General features: G+C 39.5%; 1 protein-coding gene across 1 annotated transcript in view; it reads right to left on the bottom strand.

The window, feature by feature from the left end:
- PDE4B (phosphodiesterase 4B) overlaps positions 1-18,521 on the bottom strand; it is a 2,058,783-nt gene that overhangs the window by 917,916 nt on the left and 1,122,346 nt on the right. The window lies entirely within an intron of this gene.

Here is an 18,521-nt window from a genome sequence, read left to right as displayed (position 1 = left end):
ATATGCTTCACCTCAAAAATCTAGATCCCTCAGAACCACAAGGGCGGAGACTTAAACCTTGACACGGTTATAAATAGAACGTGCTGGAGGGACAGATTCATCACCCAGAGACTCCCTATGCTGTGGAACAAAATCCCGGTACATGTGAGGCAGAGCACCTCGCTGGCCTTGTTCAAGAGGAATCTTGACCAATGGATGGGAGATCGCAGATATACCCCAGGGATTACTTCAGTGTCACTGCTTGACAGAGGCACAGAAAAATGATAGGCATAGTTTTTATTCAAACTAAAGGGGTGGCGAAAGCCACATAACTATGGGCTAGGCTTATAAATGCCCTTGGGCAGATAGCCTAGTATGAACCTATGAACCTATGAACCCTCTTCTGCGAGCTGCAATGTTTGCTCACAAGCTCACTGTTCTGCACCTTATCTTAACCTGTCCATACCAGCTGGTCAGCCTGGCCGGGGGGTGTTAAATACTTGGATGATGCTGTATATCTGCTGTGCATAACTGGTATAATGGAAAGAATGGTTCAAGAAATTCACACTTCTTCAGGTGTCATCACATCCCACAGAATCACAACAGATGCACAAAAGCATAAAAAAGTAATGCAGATGAACATGTGTATGATACAGGACAAATTACACTAGTGATGGAGATGAGAAGAGTTTAAGAAATGTCTGTGCTTTTCAGGTATGTCTTGAATATTGCAGACAAAGTAACGTTTAATGTGGTCATATCTGGATAAAAATACAGCTGATATTTGCTAATATATGGTAGTTTGTGCAGTAGGACTAAATGTGTGAACAGTATAATGCAATGTGTAACATAAACTTGATATTGGTTAACATATGTTGATAATATGGGTCTATATTATAACATCGAAGTCTAAAAACTTTGAATGTTATAATATCGAACCCATTCAATCAAAACACCAGAAAACTGAACAGTCAGAATAGCGAATTTTTCCCCAGGGAAAAAATTTGCTGTTCCGGCAAACATACACACAACTCAAGCACACCAAAATAAATAACCCACACACATTCACTTCACAAAACTCTACACTAACTAGACATACACCACTAGCTACCCACTTACCTTAACCCAACCCTAACCCTAAGGTCCCTAACTATCGCACACTCACCTTACCCGCTTCCTAACCCTAACTCACCTACCCCACCCTAACCCTCACGTCCACACAATCGCACATTTACCTGACCCGTGCCCTAACCCTAACTCACCAAACCCACGCCCAGTCGCACACTCACCTTCATTTGCACACTTACCTTAACCCGGTCCGTAATCTTCGCTTCACAGTTGAGGAAATAGGGAAGCTGCAGAAGCGGCCCACTGAATACTTTCCCGAGGAAAGTATTTGGTGTTCTGCAGCTTCACTATTTCAAGCATTCACTCTACTGGGTTTGATATTATAACATTCAAAGTTTTTAGACTTCGATGTTATAATATAGACCCGATAATACAACTACTGTGCACACAAATTTACTGTAATCATATGGTAACATACTACACCTAAACAGTACTAGTAGTTTTATTAACCAATCTATCCTACTATAAAAGGCTCAGTCATGGTAGCAAAATGAAACAAAGTGAACAGTTATAATTACCCATGAGTACTTGCTGCATACCTGTAGGAAAGGTTTTAATATTACATGACAGGGGACATGTGATACTCCGTGTATCCTATTCATAGTATACAAGTAAAGTGAAATATGGTCAACATGCACTATGTTTACATAGAAGGTTCAGCAGCCATATGCATAATAAATATTATGGATATGTAAAATAATAAGTTGGAAGTTTTTTCTTTTTGGTATTTGTATTGTTTCTTTACTTGTTTGCAAGATGCCAGTTGAGTAACATGACGTGGGTTTCATGCACTGACTTACATAGCAGCAGAGTGATAGTATGTTCCTGATACATTTATGGGGCTTTGCTTGGATGTGTTCAGCTGTCTCTAATACATGGCTCTTATATGTATGCATAATAGATTTGACCCTGCATTTATGGGGCTTTGCTTGGATGTGTTCAGCTGTCTCTAATACATGGCTCTTATATGTATGCATAATAGATTTGACCCTGTGAATTGTCTGCATATTGTGATGTGGTTTATTGGAAGCATTGCTGTAGTAAGATATGGTCTTTGCATGTCACCGAGAATCAGGTAGTTGTATAGAAGATACAACCTAACATGGAGATCCTGAGAAAACACAGGGCTGTAACCACCATTAATTTGTATATGATCCAAGAGCCTTTGTCACAAAGATATAAAAATGCTCTTATAATATCAGTTATCTAAGTTAGCACTATGCATTCTTACCTTAGTGGTATAGGTTCATAGTTGCATTCTAGGCATAATGACCACAGGGCCTTTTTAATACTAGCTATGCATCCTGAATATATCTGAAAAGGTTAGGAAACTCAAAATTATTCTAGGGGGTATATGTAGGCTAGGAAGTGGGTGGTCAGGCATTTACAGGCAACCTTTGTCTATTAGGAACATAGGTGCCAGACCAGAGATGAATTTGCATTTTCACATTCAGTGGTCCAAGTTGCTCTTGAATTGGGTTATGGAAGAGCTTTGCTTCACATGGATGGGGATCCTGCTCCAGAGAATGAGTAATCTGTGAAACACATACCTGTCCCTCCAACATTTATATTCCAATCAAGATTTAAGTCCTTAGATCAAACAATTCTGATGTAATTTGTTTTGTATATATACAGAAGCTTTATCAAGTTGTGATCCAAGAATGCCTTGCATACGAGACATATATCACCCCTCAACAGTCTGTAGAAGACCTCAGTGGACATTCCAGTTGTTGCATGAGCCTGGCCAGGTACATACATAAGTGGGTGTTATACCCAGTGATTGGTCTGATGAGGACCAAATGCAGTGGAACAATGAGTTCCTTGGACCCAGATGTCATAACCTTGCTTATAAGTTCCACAACACAGAATAGTTTCTTGCTGGCATAGCCAAATGATGGCCAAAGACCAAGTGACTTTCTACATGCATCCCAAACTCCCCGACTACTGAGTCTGCTCTTAAGAATGTGATAGCTCTTCTCAGAGGATATTAGTGGACTGGAGAATTCTATGACTGTATCTAGTTTGATAATTTGGTCAGCTACAGACCCTTGATGTTGACTTGACTTCAGAGAAGTAGATGCCAAAAAGGAGTTGACCCAGCACAAAGCCCTGACGGACTCCACTACTGACTGTCTTCTTTCTGGAGGCGGACTCCCCTATCCTATCTTCTTGCATCCTATCTGAGAGTCCTCTCACGCATGTGACATAGGAGTTTTAATTCAATGAGTTTTTCTACAGTGCTCAAGTGGGGTATTGTATCAAATGAATTAGCCAGGTCAAGGTAGGCAGTATTCACCATTTTGCCCTTGTTCATTGCTTTGGTAACCTTCTCAAAGAAGTCCACCAGGTTGAGTAGGCATGATCTGCCACTGATGAAATCAAACTGGGTTGAATCCAGTGTCTAAAGATTTCCTATGTCATTGTTAATCATTTCCATGCTAATTCTTTCCTTGACTTGCATATGAGATTAGTCAGACTAATGAGTCTCTAGTTACAAGGGTCCATAAATGGGCTGCCCTTCTGTAGAGGGATGACCGTTATAGTTCTCCATTCATGACACACTAAGCCTGCTTACTGGCTATGGTTAAATAGTAGCTCCAGTGGTCATGATATGTTGTGTTTCATGCTATTTAGAAGGCATTGTGTGATAATATACGGACCCATCAAAGCAGAATTCCTGGCCTGTGAGAGAATATCGAGGCCCTGTTCCTAGTAATAGTTGAGGGTGTTATGGTCAGTGGTATTTCCTCAGCTGTGGCTGGGAGAAGAGACGGATAAAACTGGAAGTGAATTTGTCAGCCAGTAAATTTGTTATATCTTCTTTTTTTTTAATTTCTCCAAGTCTTTTGGGTTTCTAATACCATAATGGGAATGGACCAATGAATTAACGTTCATGAAATTAGTATTGTTTCTATCTTTGATGTTAGCCAGAAGTGCTCTTCTCAGTACTCACAATGTGCTCAGTATTGACTCCCTCTGCAATTCATATGGAGTTACATGTAGTGGTAACAAAGCTAAGTACAATTATAAATTCTTTTTATAAGACCCATTGCTCCTACTATTAATGGAACTGTCTGGTCATCCTTATTCCATATTGCCCCCATTTCTGCATAAAAATCCTGGAATTTTATGACTTTGTGTCTCTCTCTGCATAAGACACAAGTCACTGCGTGTAGCAATTTCAATGATCAATGCTACTTTTGTCTTCTTTTCATGGACTACTATATCTGGCTTTCTCTCATCTATTTTTTGAACTGTTGGCTTTGTGCCTCATGTTTCCAGTGTTTTAACTACTTTAATATTATAATGTTTGTATAACACCCAGTGTAACAGCCTTGCCACATTATTATACCTTTCAATATACAGCCCTTCTGTCATTAATGCATCACAACTAGCAACAACATGTGCAACTGTTTCAGGTTCGGTTGTACAAAACATACATTTGTTTGTTTCTTCCACATGTTCAATAGACTTTGTAAACCAATGTTTATGTAGTCCACTATCTTGGGCCACTAATATTAACCTTTTGTCTTTTAGTTTAAGTTCACCTCTCCTTAACCCTTCCTGCATTTGATCCTGGTCAACATGAGGTTGTTACAAGAGTTTTCTGTACTTGCAACTATATTTAAGCATTTTCCACATTTCTTACTGTCACATTTGATCCTTCACCTTGTATTCTTTCTTTTGTTTTTTTTTTTTTGTTTGTTTTTTTTTTTTTTTTGTCACATTCAGTTGCTGCCTGATTTTTATCTACTTCTGGTTTGATTTCCATGCCTGTTTGACACCAATATGTTTCTGCTAAACTAAGCAAGGAGATCATCTTAGACTTATTCTCCTCATGTTTAAGACTTTCACTATGGTTGGGTCTTGTGAGGTCAGCAGATATGCCTGCAGTCGTACGATTGCAGATCTATACATGTAATCAATTTCAATGAGGCCCATACCTCCATTAGAGTGGGAAATATAGTCTTGGTATACACTGATTTTTATAAATCATTTGATAAGCATGAAGAATCCTTGTTTTCCTGTCCAACCAATCCAGCACTTTTTTGGGACCAGTCATTCACTCCAAAACTGTAAGTTAGGACAGGAAGAGCAAATTGGTTTATAGCTTGAACTTTGTTCCTAGACGTCAGTGTAGTTTTCAGTATTAAATTTAGTGTTCTAAAATATTCCTAAGTTTTATTCATGTTTATTCATGTTTTATTGTTGAGCCTTCATCAGTTCCCACATATTTAAACATTCCCTCTTGCTCAAGTTCTTTTCAATCACATTCCTGTCCCAGGCTGATGTTTACTTGGTGCTGCAGCTTTCTTGCTATAAAAGTTGCTTTTGCACATTTATCAAGACCAAATGACATTCTTATATCATCTGTAAAAGTTCTGACCATTTGCAGTTGTGGTTTCAGTTCCTCATTTGATTAACTGTACAGTTTTAAATCATCCACTAAAAGCAGAGTAGAAGTCTTTACACGTTGTTTTTCTGGGAGCCAAACTGTAGCCATGACCTAATCTGTTAAGTAGACAACTTTATGAGTTAAGGGCAAGAAAAAAGAGCACTGGTGACAAAGAGTCATCATGGAATATTGCCCTTTGAATTTTTATCCCTGGAATAATAATTTGTCCTTTATCATGTCTTAATTGCAAAGTGAGTTATCACTGTTTCATGGTCACTGTAATGTAATCAATCAGTGCAGGATGTGTCTTATACATTTTTAAGCACTTTTTTATCCTATCTGTGATTGTGGAATAATGTCAAATGCTTTTTTTGTAGTCTAGACATGCCATATTTAGATTCTTCCCCTTTTTACAGTTCTCCATTATGATTTTATTTAACAACAAATGATCATTTGTTACATATGACTTTCTTTTGTTACCCTTTTGTTCTATTGCCATGATTGATTTTTCTTCTAAATGACTATAAACTCTGTCTGCATCAGTTTCAGTGTATAGTTTATATGTTGTTAGAAGGCAAGTTATCAGTCTTTAGTTATTAGGATATCTTGCAGGTTGCTTTCAAGTAGTATTGTTTTTTTTCTGTTGTTAATCAGGCTGGCATCTGTTTGAGGTGTGCATATTAATGGTTCTTAATCATGGCTAAATCTTCAAGTAAAGATGTTAACACTTTAGCAAGAAATTAAGTATTCTACCTAGGCCTGGGGTTTTCCAGTTAGGAGCTTTTCTTAACTTTAATTTAATTTCATCACATTTCATATCCTGTACATTTGAACTTCTTAGTGTTTCTTTTACTTCTTCTATCCATTCAGCATCTTTGTTATGTTCCATAGGATCTTCAGAGATATTTCTCCAAAATATATCTATTTCTTCTTTTTTTGGCGGTGTTTCAATTCCTTTTGCCTTGTTTCCTAATTCTTTGTAAAACTTGTTGGGTCATTAATAAATTGCTTATTTTGTGCTTTTCCTTTTTATTTATCTGCATATATTTGAAGTTTTTCTACCTGCGCTGATACTTTTAGTTTATTATCTGCGATAGTAAATAATAGATCCTTGTCTGTTCTGATATTGCTCATTGCTTTTATCACGGCTATCTTTCTGAGTATTTTTCTTGATCTGTTCCCTCTTCTGAACTCTTCTAACAGTGACACTTCTTGTCTTAATAGCTTTATAGTTTTCTCAGGTTCAAGAGCAGTTACTGGGGGATGTTTGGGGGGGGGGGGGGGCTGCAATGGATAATATATCCTTTGGGGAGGGGGAGGGGAGTTGCACACTGACCTGTCAGCAATGGTATGTTGCTGTGTCTGTAGGATCAGTAATCTTCACATCATTTTGAACTAGTTCTGAGCATATCTGGGGTTTCCTCCTAGGTTTCTAACATAGCTAAAGAAGGAAATTTGATTTTTAGCTTAGTTTTTTTTTTATTTTGATCAAGGGTAGGGATGGGGTGTCTTTTTAAGGATTTAACTCTAGTAGCTCTTCCCTCCCTTTTTTGTTGAGTTTGTTTGTTTGTTTGGGGTCCACCAGACTGGATGCTTGCTTGCTTTAGTACAAAGAGTCTTTTTTTTTTGGGGGATTGCCTTCCACAAAATGCCCTGCAGGTGCTGGTAGAAGGCATTTGTAAGTGATTCAGCGGCGTGGTCTTTTGGTGGTGGTGGGATGAGGACCTCCGAGAAGATATTGTGTTGATCCAGTCTGGGGTGAGAGGTATATGTGGGTATTGTGTTGTGTTGAACATTGATGATAGATGATGATGAGATCAAGTGTTATCTCCTCTTGTGGAATGGTGACTAGTTGTTCCATGGCATTTGATTGAGTTGAATTCCAGGTGGAAGGGGGCTAGGGGTTTTTGGGCTTGAGTAGTGTTCCCCAGTCTATATTTGGGTAGTGGAAGTCACCTAGTATGATGGTGTTTGGTGATACATTTATCCCTCTAGTGTTTCAAGGAGGCCATGGTGGAGGTTCTGAGTTTGTGAGAGTGGCCTGTAACATGCTACAATTTCCCACCCCCTCGATAAAACAATTTGAACCGTAAAACAATTTGACCCCCCTCACCTTTCCCTTCCATCTGGTCTCTTCACACACAATATATCAAATACCTTTTCTCTCTCTCCATATTAGCCACTCTCTTCCCTATACACCTACTACCACCACATTCACAGGTCCTACCCAAACACACTGCCACTCACACCCTCCTCCTTCCTATCTTCCTTTGGGACACGCTGCCCCCCTCTCTCTCTCCCTTGAGTAGCCCACAATTTCCCTTCTTTGGCCTGTTGGCAGCTACTGCTACTGGTGGGGTGGTTTTTATTGGCCTCGACCGAACCGTGAATTAGGTATGAATTATGAAAAGTTCTCGCATTTTAATTTTGGCAGAAGTTTTATGCCCCTTCCCCTTCGCAACAACAATAAACTACATAATAGCATTTATTTCTCCCCTTCCTTTATCTTGCTGCCTTGTGTTTTTTTGGTAAGACCTTATCTGTTATTAATTTAGCTGCACAATAATATATCTTATTTACTTCTGTTATATCACATACATTTCTATGAACAGTCCTAATTACTGTGTTCATTTTATCAAACTTCTAACTTTTTGGGTTTTACTGACTTTCTGCGGTCTGTTTCTTTCATTGATCTTAATATGTCTGTCTGTATTAAATCAAACAACTTTTCTCTTAGATCATTTTCTTCCAAACTGAGGGCACATTCTTTACTCTCCATTTCCCGCAGGCATTCTACAAAAAGATCCAGAGCATTTCCTGTGCCGTATTCTCTTCAGTTTCATATGGGAACTCATTGGGCTATCACTCCACAACATTGACTGCGTCAGAGCTACCACAGTTTCCTGTTCCTTTCCTTGCTTTGCAAGTCCAACTGAACTTTTGTACTGGTTTTCTATGGAAGGGTCTAAAGTATCTTCATATGGCAACTGATCAGATGTTTACTGCTCCACTGGTTTCTCCTTAATTTCGAGATCCATTGCTCTATCCTGCTGTGGTATTATCAGAGTTAGATTTTCTGCACCAAATCCTTCACTTCGTAGGTAATCCATCAGCTCAGTTTCTATTTCTTTAACCTTTCCATTACTAATCCTCCTTTCTACCTTTTCTCTTTGGTTTCTTATTTTTTGTAGTGTAAAATTTTTCATATCTAGATGCCTTTGCCTGTATTTTTCTTCAAATATCCTTGGTGCTGCTCTCTTTGTATTAATTAGTTTCGATTTCACCTTCACATAGATATTGCACCATATCAAATCTCTTTTTTTCCCCATGTCTATATTTCTTCTTCAGATGTCTCCTGCTCTTCCTGTTTCTCCTTATTTTGGAGGACTCATTATTCCATTAGGCTGTGATTGCTGGAATTGCCTGTCCCTGCTGTAAATGTGTGTTTTGACACTCCTACCGGACCCATCTCATTTGCTCTCTCAACTGAGTACACTGAGATCATTTGGGAAGGACTACCCCCTTGCTTCTTTGATTTTAGACACTCCTACCACTCCCATCAAATCAGCTCTATCTACTGTGTACAGAGAGAGCATTTGGGAAGGACAAACTCCATAGTCTCTTAATCTTGTCCTGTATCCTCCCTCTCCACTTAACAAAAAAACAAAAAAAACAAAAAACAAACAATTTAGCACTTTATTAAGCTTATTTTGCTGTTCTGTGTGCTCTTAAATGTTCATTTGCTCTTATTCTGCATTTATTACTACTTGTTAGTAGCCTGATTAAATTTATTTGCTATTCTAAGCATCTTAGTTTTGGTTTTAGCACTTGTGCTTCAGGCCAGTTATTTTACGTTTAAGATTTTTGTGGTCTACACTGTTGTGGACAAACCCTTATCAAAACCCGTTCTCCATAAGTCCACCAATTATTCAGAACACTATGTCTGGACAATTCCCACCAGTTTCTCCTGCCAGCCTGGTTAACATGGGCATACTGAGACAGTGTAGCAACTGCCTCATGTTCATGGACAGTCCTCTTCTCCTAGCACATAATTCTTCTACTTGCAAGAAATGCATCTACATCAGTAACCTGGAATCCATGCTCTCTCATGCACAGTCTGATGTCCCCCTCACTAGGCTCGACAAGGAGGAGGTCATGGTCAGTTGTCTGTCAGGTGCCAGAATCCACCACATCACACATGCCAATAAGTCTCTTCACAACAGGTACAAGTCTGACTCTCTCATTGTCCATGTTGATGTGAATGACTTGAGATGTACCTCCCTGGACTATATGAAGAGAGACATAATTGTGCTCTCAGAATATGTGTCCCAGGTAGATATGACCCTAGTCCTAAGCAGCATCCTACCTTCACCAAGAATGATACCACAATACCAACAAAGAATAATTGACTTCAAAAAATGGCTTAGTTTCTGGTGTCTTTCCAAGGGGATCCTGTATCTGCCTGATATCTATATATATATATATATATATATATATATATATATATATATATATATATATATATATATCTGACCAGGACTTATTGGTAATATGTAAACTATAACTGAGCACATTTCTTTTGCATCTCTGTAAAGTCAGGCGACACGATGCCAGGACACTTCTATGGGCTAGGCTTGTAAAGACCGCAAAGCCATTAGCCTAGTACACACCTATGAACCTATGAACCTATAAGAGGTCCAAATGGACGTGTGACTTGTGCCATCTTTACTTTGAACTGCATGCCAAAACAACTTGAGTTAAAAAGGAAAGAGGAACCCAAACAGCACAGCAGATGAGGACTCCATTTTTCATTGTACATATGAGTGCTAAACTGTCTGGTAAACAAAATGCATATAGACTAAATTTTATATTACCTCTGTACTTCACTGTTGAATGTACCTTGTGGAGAGTTATGAGATCATATAACCATTTGTGCAAGTATGCAACAAGTAGTCATGGATAATTCAGTAATTCATTGCTGACAACTGCCAATGCATGTATGAACCACTACTGACTTGCTCTGGCACATTGCTTTACACAGTGCACTGTTCAGTAATGTATACACAAGTACTCATACTTGTCAAACTGTGGCATGCTAACAGATAACAGCTTTATGTATATCCGGGCATGACCATACACCAATGTACTTTTTGTGATATTCCAGACATACTTGCAAAGTCCTGGTATCTGCAAATACACATGTCCTGGTTGTATGTCCTGTATCATATTATCATTTTAATATTCCTCTACAAAACTTTTTTTTTTCACATCCATGGAGGTTACATGGGTTGTGCTGACTTTTGTAGATGTGTGTCTCTCCTAAGCCCTCCTATCCCAGCTACAAGTTATTCAGTAAAACTCAGGTGATTATGTCCCCAGTGTTGGGGTCACCAGCTGTGTGTAAGAGGAGAGTGAGCCTGGGAATTATCACTGACCCTCATGTTGGATGGCTTCACACAATTCTAGGAGGCCCTGACCATATGTGCTGATTAGTCAGAAAGAGATTGTTAACTACTGGCATGGCCTTTCTTTAGGGACGTTCCCACCACCTCTAAAAGTGACAGTAACCCCTAATGGCCTGCCCATTCATCTAGAACAAATGCCATTCATGGTTTTAGTCTTGAACAAAGTTCAGGGGCACAGGAATCGCTTTTCTCATTCCAGCATATTTTCATTATCCCTCCCATCCACTAGAAGTGAGCAGGTATATAATTATAATTCTTTTCACTTGCCAGGCCCTATAGGTGCTGGCCCAGGTTTGTGTCATAATCGGGGCTGCATCCCTCGGCATCAGTGTAGGTGGGCTTGCTCTACAAGACCTGCAGACTTTGGCAAATATTACAAGATCAGCAAGTGTTTGTGAATATTGATGTCATGTGCTCTCAATCTGTGGCAAGGTACTCATTTAGCAGAGAATAAGATCCTGAAACATTGCATACTAATGAGGCCTATTAGTGATACATGGCAGTGGAAAGCTAAATATGATGCCAATATGTCACATAAGTCTATCATATTCTGGCTCATGTACATATTTGGGATTGTTACTGCTACATAATTAGACATTGTAATTGCCTGATACCAAACAATGTCCACATATCTATTATATCACATCTGCTAGGCTGTAGCACATGTAGTTCTTTCTTGTAAATGCACATGACTACAGTGTTCCTGAAATGTGTCTATGTCGATTTTGCTTAGAAGATAAATCTTGCACACTGTGATACTTCCTCCATTTGTGAGGCTTCATTGGGAAGCTGTTGAATGTAGGTAGCAGAACGTCTATTATAATGCTTGGTGTGGGCATATCTTGTGGATATTGATGTGCATTTTTTCAAAAATGTGTTTTGTACTTTTGTCTATAGTTATGTTCTATGCATGGAAAGCTGTTTGTCATTTGCAACTGTTCATGATAGTATTCCCATATAAATTCCATATATAAGAAGGTGCATATCTGTGTAGGTGTATAGCAAAGTGAATCACTATGATACTGAGATGTACTTTTGTTGCATACATATCTATATCTATATTTCTATTTATGTAGATAGATATAATATAATCTATGTATATATGGTTTACTACTGAAATCTGGAAACTGCATTCATCGTACGATGAAATAGTCGCACCATAAAGTGGAAAAACGTAATCTCAAACAGGCAAAACATTAGAATTGATTTCACCTCCACCTGTAGTTTGACATATCCAACATAGCTGTAAGCTATGGAGTGGAACTTACCATTAGACAGTCAAGTCAATGGCACATACTTTTTACTGTTTGTAGCAGAGAAAGCCCCCTGCACCCCCCATGTGCAGGGCTGCACACTTGTCCAAAAAATAAAATTAAACCTGAAGCAAATTAAACCCACCGATGTGTGAGGCTTTGCCCCCACATCCCCCAACTAAATATAAAAACTCCAAGGTCACACTATCATGGGGGTAAGGGTCAAAGTTCAACATAGTGGCCAAGCGGTTACCTACCTGGAGTTTGCAGTCGATGTTCTGGGATGTCGGTTTTCTGATGTTGTGGGCGTTCTCCTCTCGGGATTGTGAAAGTCGGTGTTGTGGTATTTCTGTCTTCTGAAGTTGAGCCATATACATATATCTATATCTATATCTATATGTATGTATATATATATATATATATATATATATATATATATATATATATATATATGTATAGGTTTAACTATTGTTTCTTCGAATGGAAAAACATTTTCCGTTCGGAAAAATGAATAGTAATACCGAAATGAAACAAAACGAGCGGTGACAATGTCGAACCAAATGCTCGACGCATTTGACTCGACATTGTTGTCGAAACCACCACGTGATAGCCGTATAGGAGCTGCACCCCTCCACACCCCCCACTTAGATATTCTAACTCCGGGATTGCACTACAGTGGGGATGTGGATGAATTTCCACTCCCCACTATACCGCAATCTCCGTGCAGATAGTCGACTTACACTTATGCGAATGCAGTAGTACATTCGCATAAGTGTAGTCGATTATCTGGTTCACAAATGTTTGTGCTCTCGACATTCTGATGTTTGGCACATTGTAGCAGACAGAATGTTGTTCGCACAAACGTATGTATATATATATATATATATATATATATATGTGTGTGTGTAGATATATATGTGTGTGTGTGTGTGTGTGTGTGTGTGTGTGTGTGTGTGTGTGTGTGTGTGTGTGTGTGTGTGTGTGTGTGTGTGTGTGTGTGTGTGTGTGTGTATGTGTGTGTAGATATATATGTGTGTGTGTGTGTGTGTGTGTGTGTGTGTGTGTGTGTGTGTGTGTGTGTGTAGATATATATATATATATATATATATATATATATATATATATATATATATATATATATATATGCATGGGTCAGCTAACATCTAATTTCATAATATTGAGATCAGAACATCTAAACTCCATAACACTGAATTTCATAACATCTACACTACAAATCACATGAAAATAACATCCCCTCCACATGTAATGACACTAAACTATCAAACACACCTTTTACTACATTTCTGCAGGGGGGCTTGATACAGTGGGATTAGGAAATTAACTTTTTCCCACTCCAGTGCGATCTTGGAGTTGGTATATTTAATTTACGGGGGGAGTGGGGGGTGCAGGGGGGTTTGCACCCCCTGCAGAAACGTAGTAGAAAGTGTGTTTCGTAGTTTAGCCATTTTCATTTTGTATGTGTAAACATTAAAATTTTAATTTTTTGTACATTTATGTAAAAAGTAACTGATTTTTCTCAACCAGAGTAGTGTATTAGGCCCAGATGTGAGGTGTCAGTGTAATAAAGTAGTGAAACCCTCATATAAACACAAGTGCCCATACAGTATAGTCACACAAGAATAAATTAATCACAGCACACTGGGGGATGTCAGGGAAGGTAAATAAATGTATATTGTGTAATGAATGATGAATCAATCCAATACAGGTGATAGACCAATATAATAAAACATAAGCAATGCTAAGCATTGCACAGCTATGTTGACCGGGTGTAAGCATTGTATACATATGAATAGTAAGCAATGAATAGCCCAGCTAAGTGGATTTGCCCAGTGATAAGCAGTGCTGAACCCACCCCTTTAAGCACTGCCAACCTTAGCTAAGCAGGTTTGCCCATAGCATGGCTGAGCTCAGCAGTTTCAAAAGTAACCAATCACGGCAAAGTGTGGGAAATCAGCCCTATTTAAACCCTGTAGGTGGGAATACAGCCCATAATCAGTTGGAGCTCATCACTACAGGCACCATTGCTGGAGTAGGAGAAGGTGTTCGCTTTTGTGCGCAACGCTGGCGCATTCTGGAGTCCAGGGTCATGGTTGAAAACCATGATTTGAGACTGCTGCAGGGCCAGTACCAGGGCTCAGAATATAAAGCGGAGGCCCGGGACTGTCTTGCCCATGAACTCACCAGTGCTACTGGGATCCATTGGACTGGTAAGCAGGTTCGGCATCACTATGCCGATCTCAAGCGGAGAAAGAGGAACCTTCTGGACCAGTGGGAACAAGAAGCTTGGGCAGGGAATGCTCTAATAGTGTGTAAGTATCAGTATCAATTGTTGTTTAAGATAGTCCAGGCCCTGTATGTGATGGATAGGTAGTCATAAATGTTTCTTTGTCTCCTGTACAGCTGCAGCTGAGAGGGCTTCGAATGTGGAGCCATATGGAAGCAGGTTGCAAAGGCTGCACCGCGAGGCTGGTGAGTACCGATCTAGCTGGAAGTATAATTGGAAGTAGTAGAATATAACCTGTCAGTGTTGTAACCTGTGTATTGTTTGAACTGAATATAATTGAAATTACCACAGATAATGCTAGTGATATATATGAAACAGTGATAACCTGTCAATAAAACTGTACAACTCTGGACTGTTGTCTTTTATTTGCAATGTGTTAGTAGGAATTGGAAATGTATATAGCATTTGCACAGGAAATATGGCTCTGATAGTATTAAGTATATGAGGTTCATGTGACAAACAGTCAAGTCTTGTACAACAGATTAAGCATACCAAAGTTCCCCTGCACTATGATCTCATAGCTGAATATTAAAAATGCTTGCTAACCCTTGTTTCCTGTAATGTAATATCTGAAAGTGTTAGTACACAGAAGAACAACTGTCTACCATGCAGGACTGTCAGAAGTACAAGATCAGATTGGCTAAATCACAAATTAATAGGTAGAAAACACTCACACAAGAAATAGCAGTTCCTTGTTCACTTGTTTGGATAAACATCAGCATTGTGACTACTTTTTGAACAAACTGGGATGGTTTGAATCCTGGGAGTGGTACTAAGCTGTCTGTATATTTTCACACAAGAATATGTGAGTATTGTTACAAATAGTCAGGTACTGTAAACACACATTTTCCCACAGCGTTGGCGGGTAAGGCAGGCTGGATATTAACCGTAGGATGTGTCTCTTATATACTGTGTAGAACACACACTGGCCAGCCACAAGGCTGCAGATGACAGCAAGAGAAGTACATAGACAACTTCGTTTTCACAAAATAATGTCCCTCAAGTGTCATGCTGTCAAGGCTATTGGTCACTGTCCTCAGCATCCATGGTGCTGTACAAAAATGAAGGTGGACTATGACATTAGCACACACACATGCAGTATGATTGCACATATCAAAGCCGAACCCCGTTAATGTGTAAAAGCAGTCAGGTAGTGTTAACCCAAGTTTTTTCCACAGGTCCGGTAGGCAAGTACAGCTGTTTATCAGGTGTACGAAGTTTGAACTGATAACTATGTACAACACCCACTGGCCATCCTCAAGCCCATAGGAAGCTGTAATGTCAGGTCATATCTGGAGAGTACTGAGTAGACTATAATGTACAGAACAGTTGTGAGCAATGTAATAACAAATAGTTGTTCATTTCTCTGTCTCACCCCCACCCTATCTGCAACAATAATACAACCAAAAAAATGAATGGTATGTTTTTAACAAACCTACTGTTGGGACATGCTCCCCATTGTTATACCAATATTTCATTGTCTGTTTATTGCTGTTCCCTGTTGAAATGAAATCATTGGTGGCCTGTTGCTATCAATGTAACCTGCATGCTGCTGTAATATCCACTATGGTTCCATATCTGCATGTGTTCTGTTTGCTATGCAACTGATTGAAAATTGTGTTATGGTGTCTATTGGAACACCCATGCATGCTGTTATAACTAATCCTGGCATTGTATTGTTCATGACTATCCAACATATGTTGTAAACTGTCAAGACCCTTGCTCGTCTGGGAAGGATGATCCCAGTGGATCTGCCTGTCCCGCCTCATCTGGCCATGGCACCGGGCCCCAGCACGTCTGGGATCCACCCCAGATCTTCCTCATCTGCTGGTCCTGCACCACCCACAGGTGGAACCACTTCAGGGGATGGGGCTCTCCCCCCCTCGTAGTGGGGGCAGACAATATACAGTCACCCGATGTCAGGTCCAGGTTCTGGTGTGTAGGGAGATGCAAAAGGAGTTTACAGCTCATCTATGCCAGCTTGTGGGCCGAGTGGCATATCTTGAGGGTCAGCCTGCCCCTCCTGCTCAGCCCCAAACACAGCCACCTTTGGGGCCGTGAAGGTGCAGTGGAGACTGCCCATGGGTGGAGACCTCTGTCTCACTGTATCCATTTGTGGACTCATGTGTCTCCGATTCCCAACCACCCTCCCTGTCAAGGTGTTCACCCCCCACATGGGTTATACACTGCCCCTGTCTGCTGTCTTGTCTGTCTTATCTGTTTTCTTACTCAACCTCCCTCCCCACATAAACCTATTATCCTTCCCCAACAACCCACTCTCACCTTAAAAAAAAGAAAATGGCAATCTGTTCCCTCAAAAAAATTATGCCTCATACATAGCTGTCCATTTTGCTGACATGTCCACTGGACTCGTAATCTTGTCCAGTTGCCTAGAAAACATATTACTGTTGTCCTCATCCCTCTCTCAGGGGTATACGTATCCAAATTCACCTCCAAATTCAATACATATGCACAGCTGTTGCTGTAAGAGAAATGAACAGCTATGGAACTTCCCTACTCCCATCCTGCACATACCTATGCTTCTTTCATCCTGTTTTTACCTCTGCATGCCCCTTTTTTCACCACTTTCTTATCACCCCTTTTACTTTTCTTTCAAAGAAATTAACATGTGGGTTAGTGGGAGTAAGCACAGCTAAGTGAAGCTAAAATGGAGTAACCGTATTTTAGCAATGCTTAGCGTCACGCAAACACACTTAAAGCTGCTTTAAAGTGCCATAATCATCCTCTCACCATCAGCCATTGCTGTGGCCAGCAATAAAAGTAATCAGCCCTGCCAGGTCTTCAACCCAGGACCTTTTACACTACAGTCAGCAACCATATCACTGCACCATCTGAGTTCTAAAAGCTGCTCTTGCTTTGCCTAACATCATGCAGTCCAGTAATTTAACATTAATGAAAAAGCTAGCAGCCCCAGGACCCTGTACACTGCAGTCAGAGACCATACCACTACACCACCTGAGATGCAAACTCTATGCTTGTTTAGTGAAACATAACATTCAATAGAGTGGCTATATGTTTGACCATGCATTACCATCGCTGAGTGGCGGGCACACCAGTTGACATATGCTCAAACACAGAATGGGTAAACAGTAGTTATCATACCTAACCAGATTTGCGCATTGGTAAGTGCCGCTAAGACAAGCCCACACAGTTTAAACACCTGCACATTTAACTGTGTGTTAGCACAGCTTAGCTTCACACAAACCCATGCAAACCCTTTTAAAGCCACTTTAAAGTGCCTTAATCACCCTCTCTCCATGAGCCCTTGTTCTGCCCAGCAACAAAATAAACAGCCTTTGGCAGTTTTGAACCTAGCAACATGTACACCATAGTCATAACACGTAACCACTATGCCATGTAAGCTGTAAGACTTCTTCCGAATGATTTCATGAACATGTCTTGCAGGACAATCACTGTACTATAGAGAATGTATATTGTGGAAGCAGTAAACATTCAAATAAGATATATACACACACATATATAAATATAAATATACATATATATATATATATACATATATATATATATGCATATAAAATATATATATATATATATATATATATATATATATATATATATCTATCTATATATATATATATATATATATCTATATATATATATATATATATATATATATATATATATATATATATACACATATATATATATATATATATATATATATATATGTATTATAATACAGCATAAGACCCTCGATTGTCTGCAAGACAAGTGAAATTTACTTTTCCAAGCATGTCCAGAGGTCAGCTTCAGGTGTACTCTCCAGTTCATCTGGTGGAATTGGGCATCCTGAGGCAATGTCACAACTGTTTCATGTATACCTACAACCCTCTCCTCTTACCTCTAGACACAAACACTTGTGAGAGATGCAAATACACAGCCAGACTGGAGGCTAAGCACTCTCAACCCATGACTGTAACAGACAGTCAAGAGGAGAAGAGACACACTAGCAT

The sequence above is a fragment of the Protopterus annectens genome, chromosome 10.part0 (genome assembly GCF_019279795.1).
Source record: "Protopterus annectens isolate FY-2018-M chromosome 10.part0, PAN1.0, whole genome shotgun sequence".
In the NCBI taxonomy this organism is placed as follows: Eukaryota; Metazoa; Chordata; order Ceratodontiformes; family Protopteridae; genus Protopterus; species Protopterus annectens.
The sequence above is the reverse complement of the archived record's forward strand: the minus strand, read 5'-3'. Positions and strand labels throughout refer to the sequence as shown.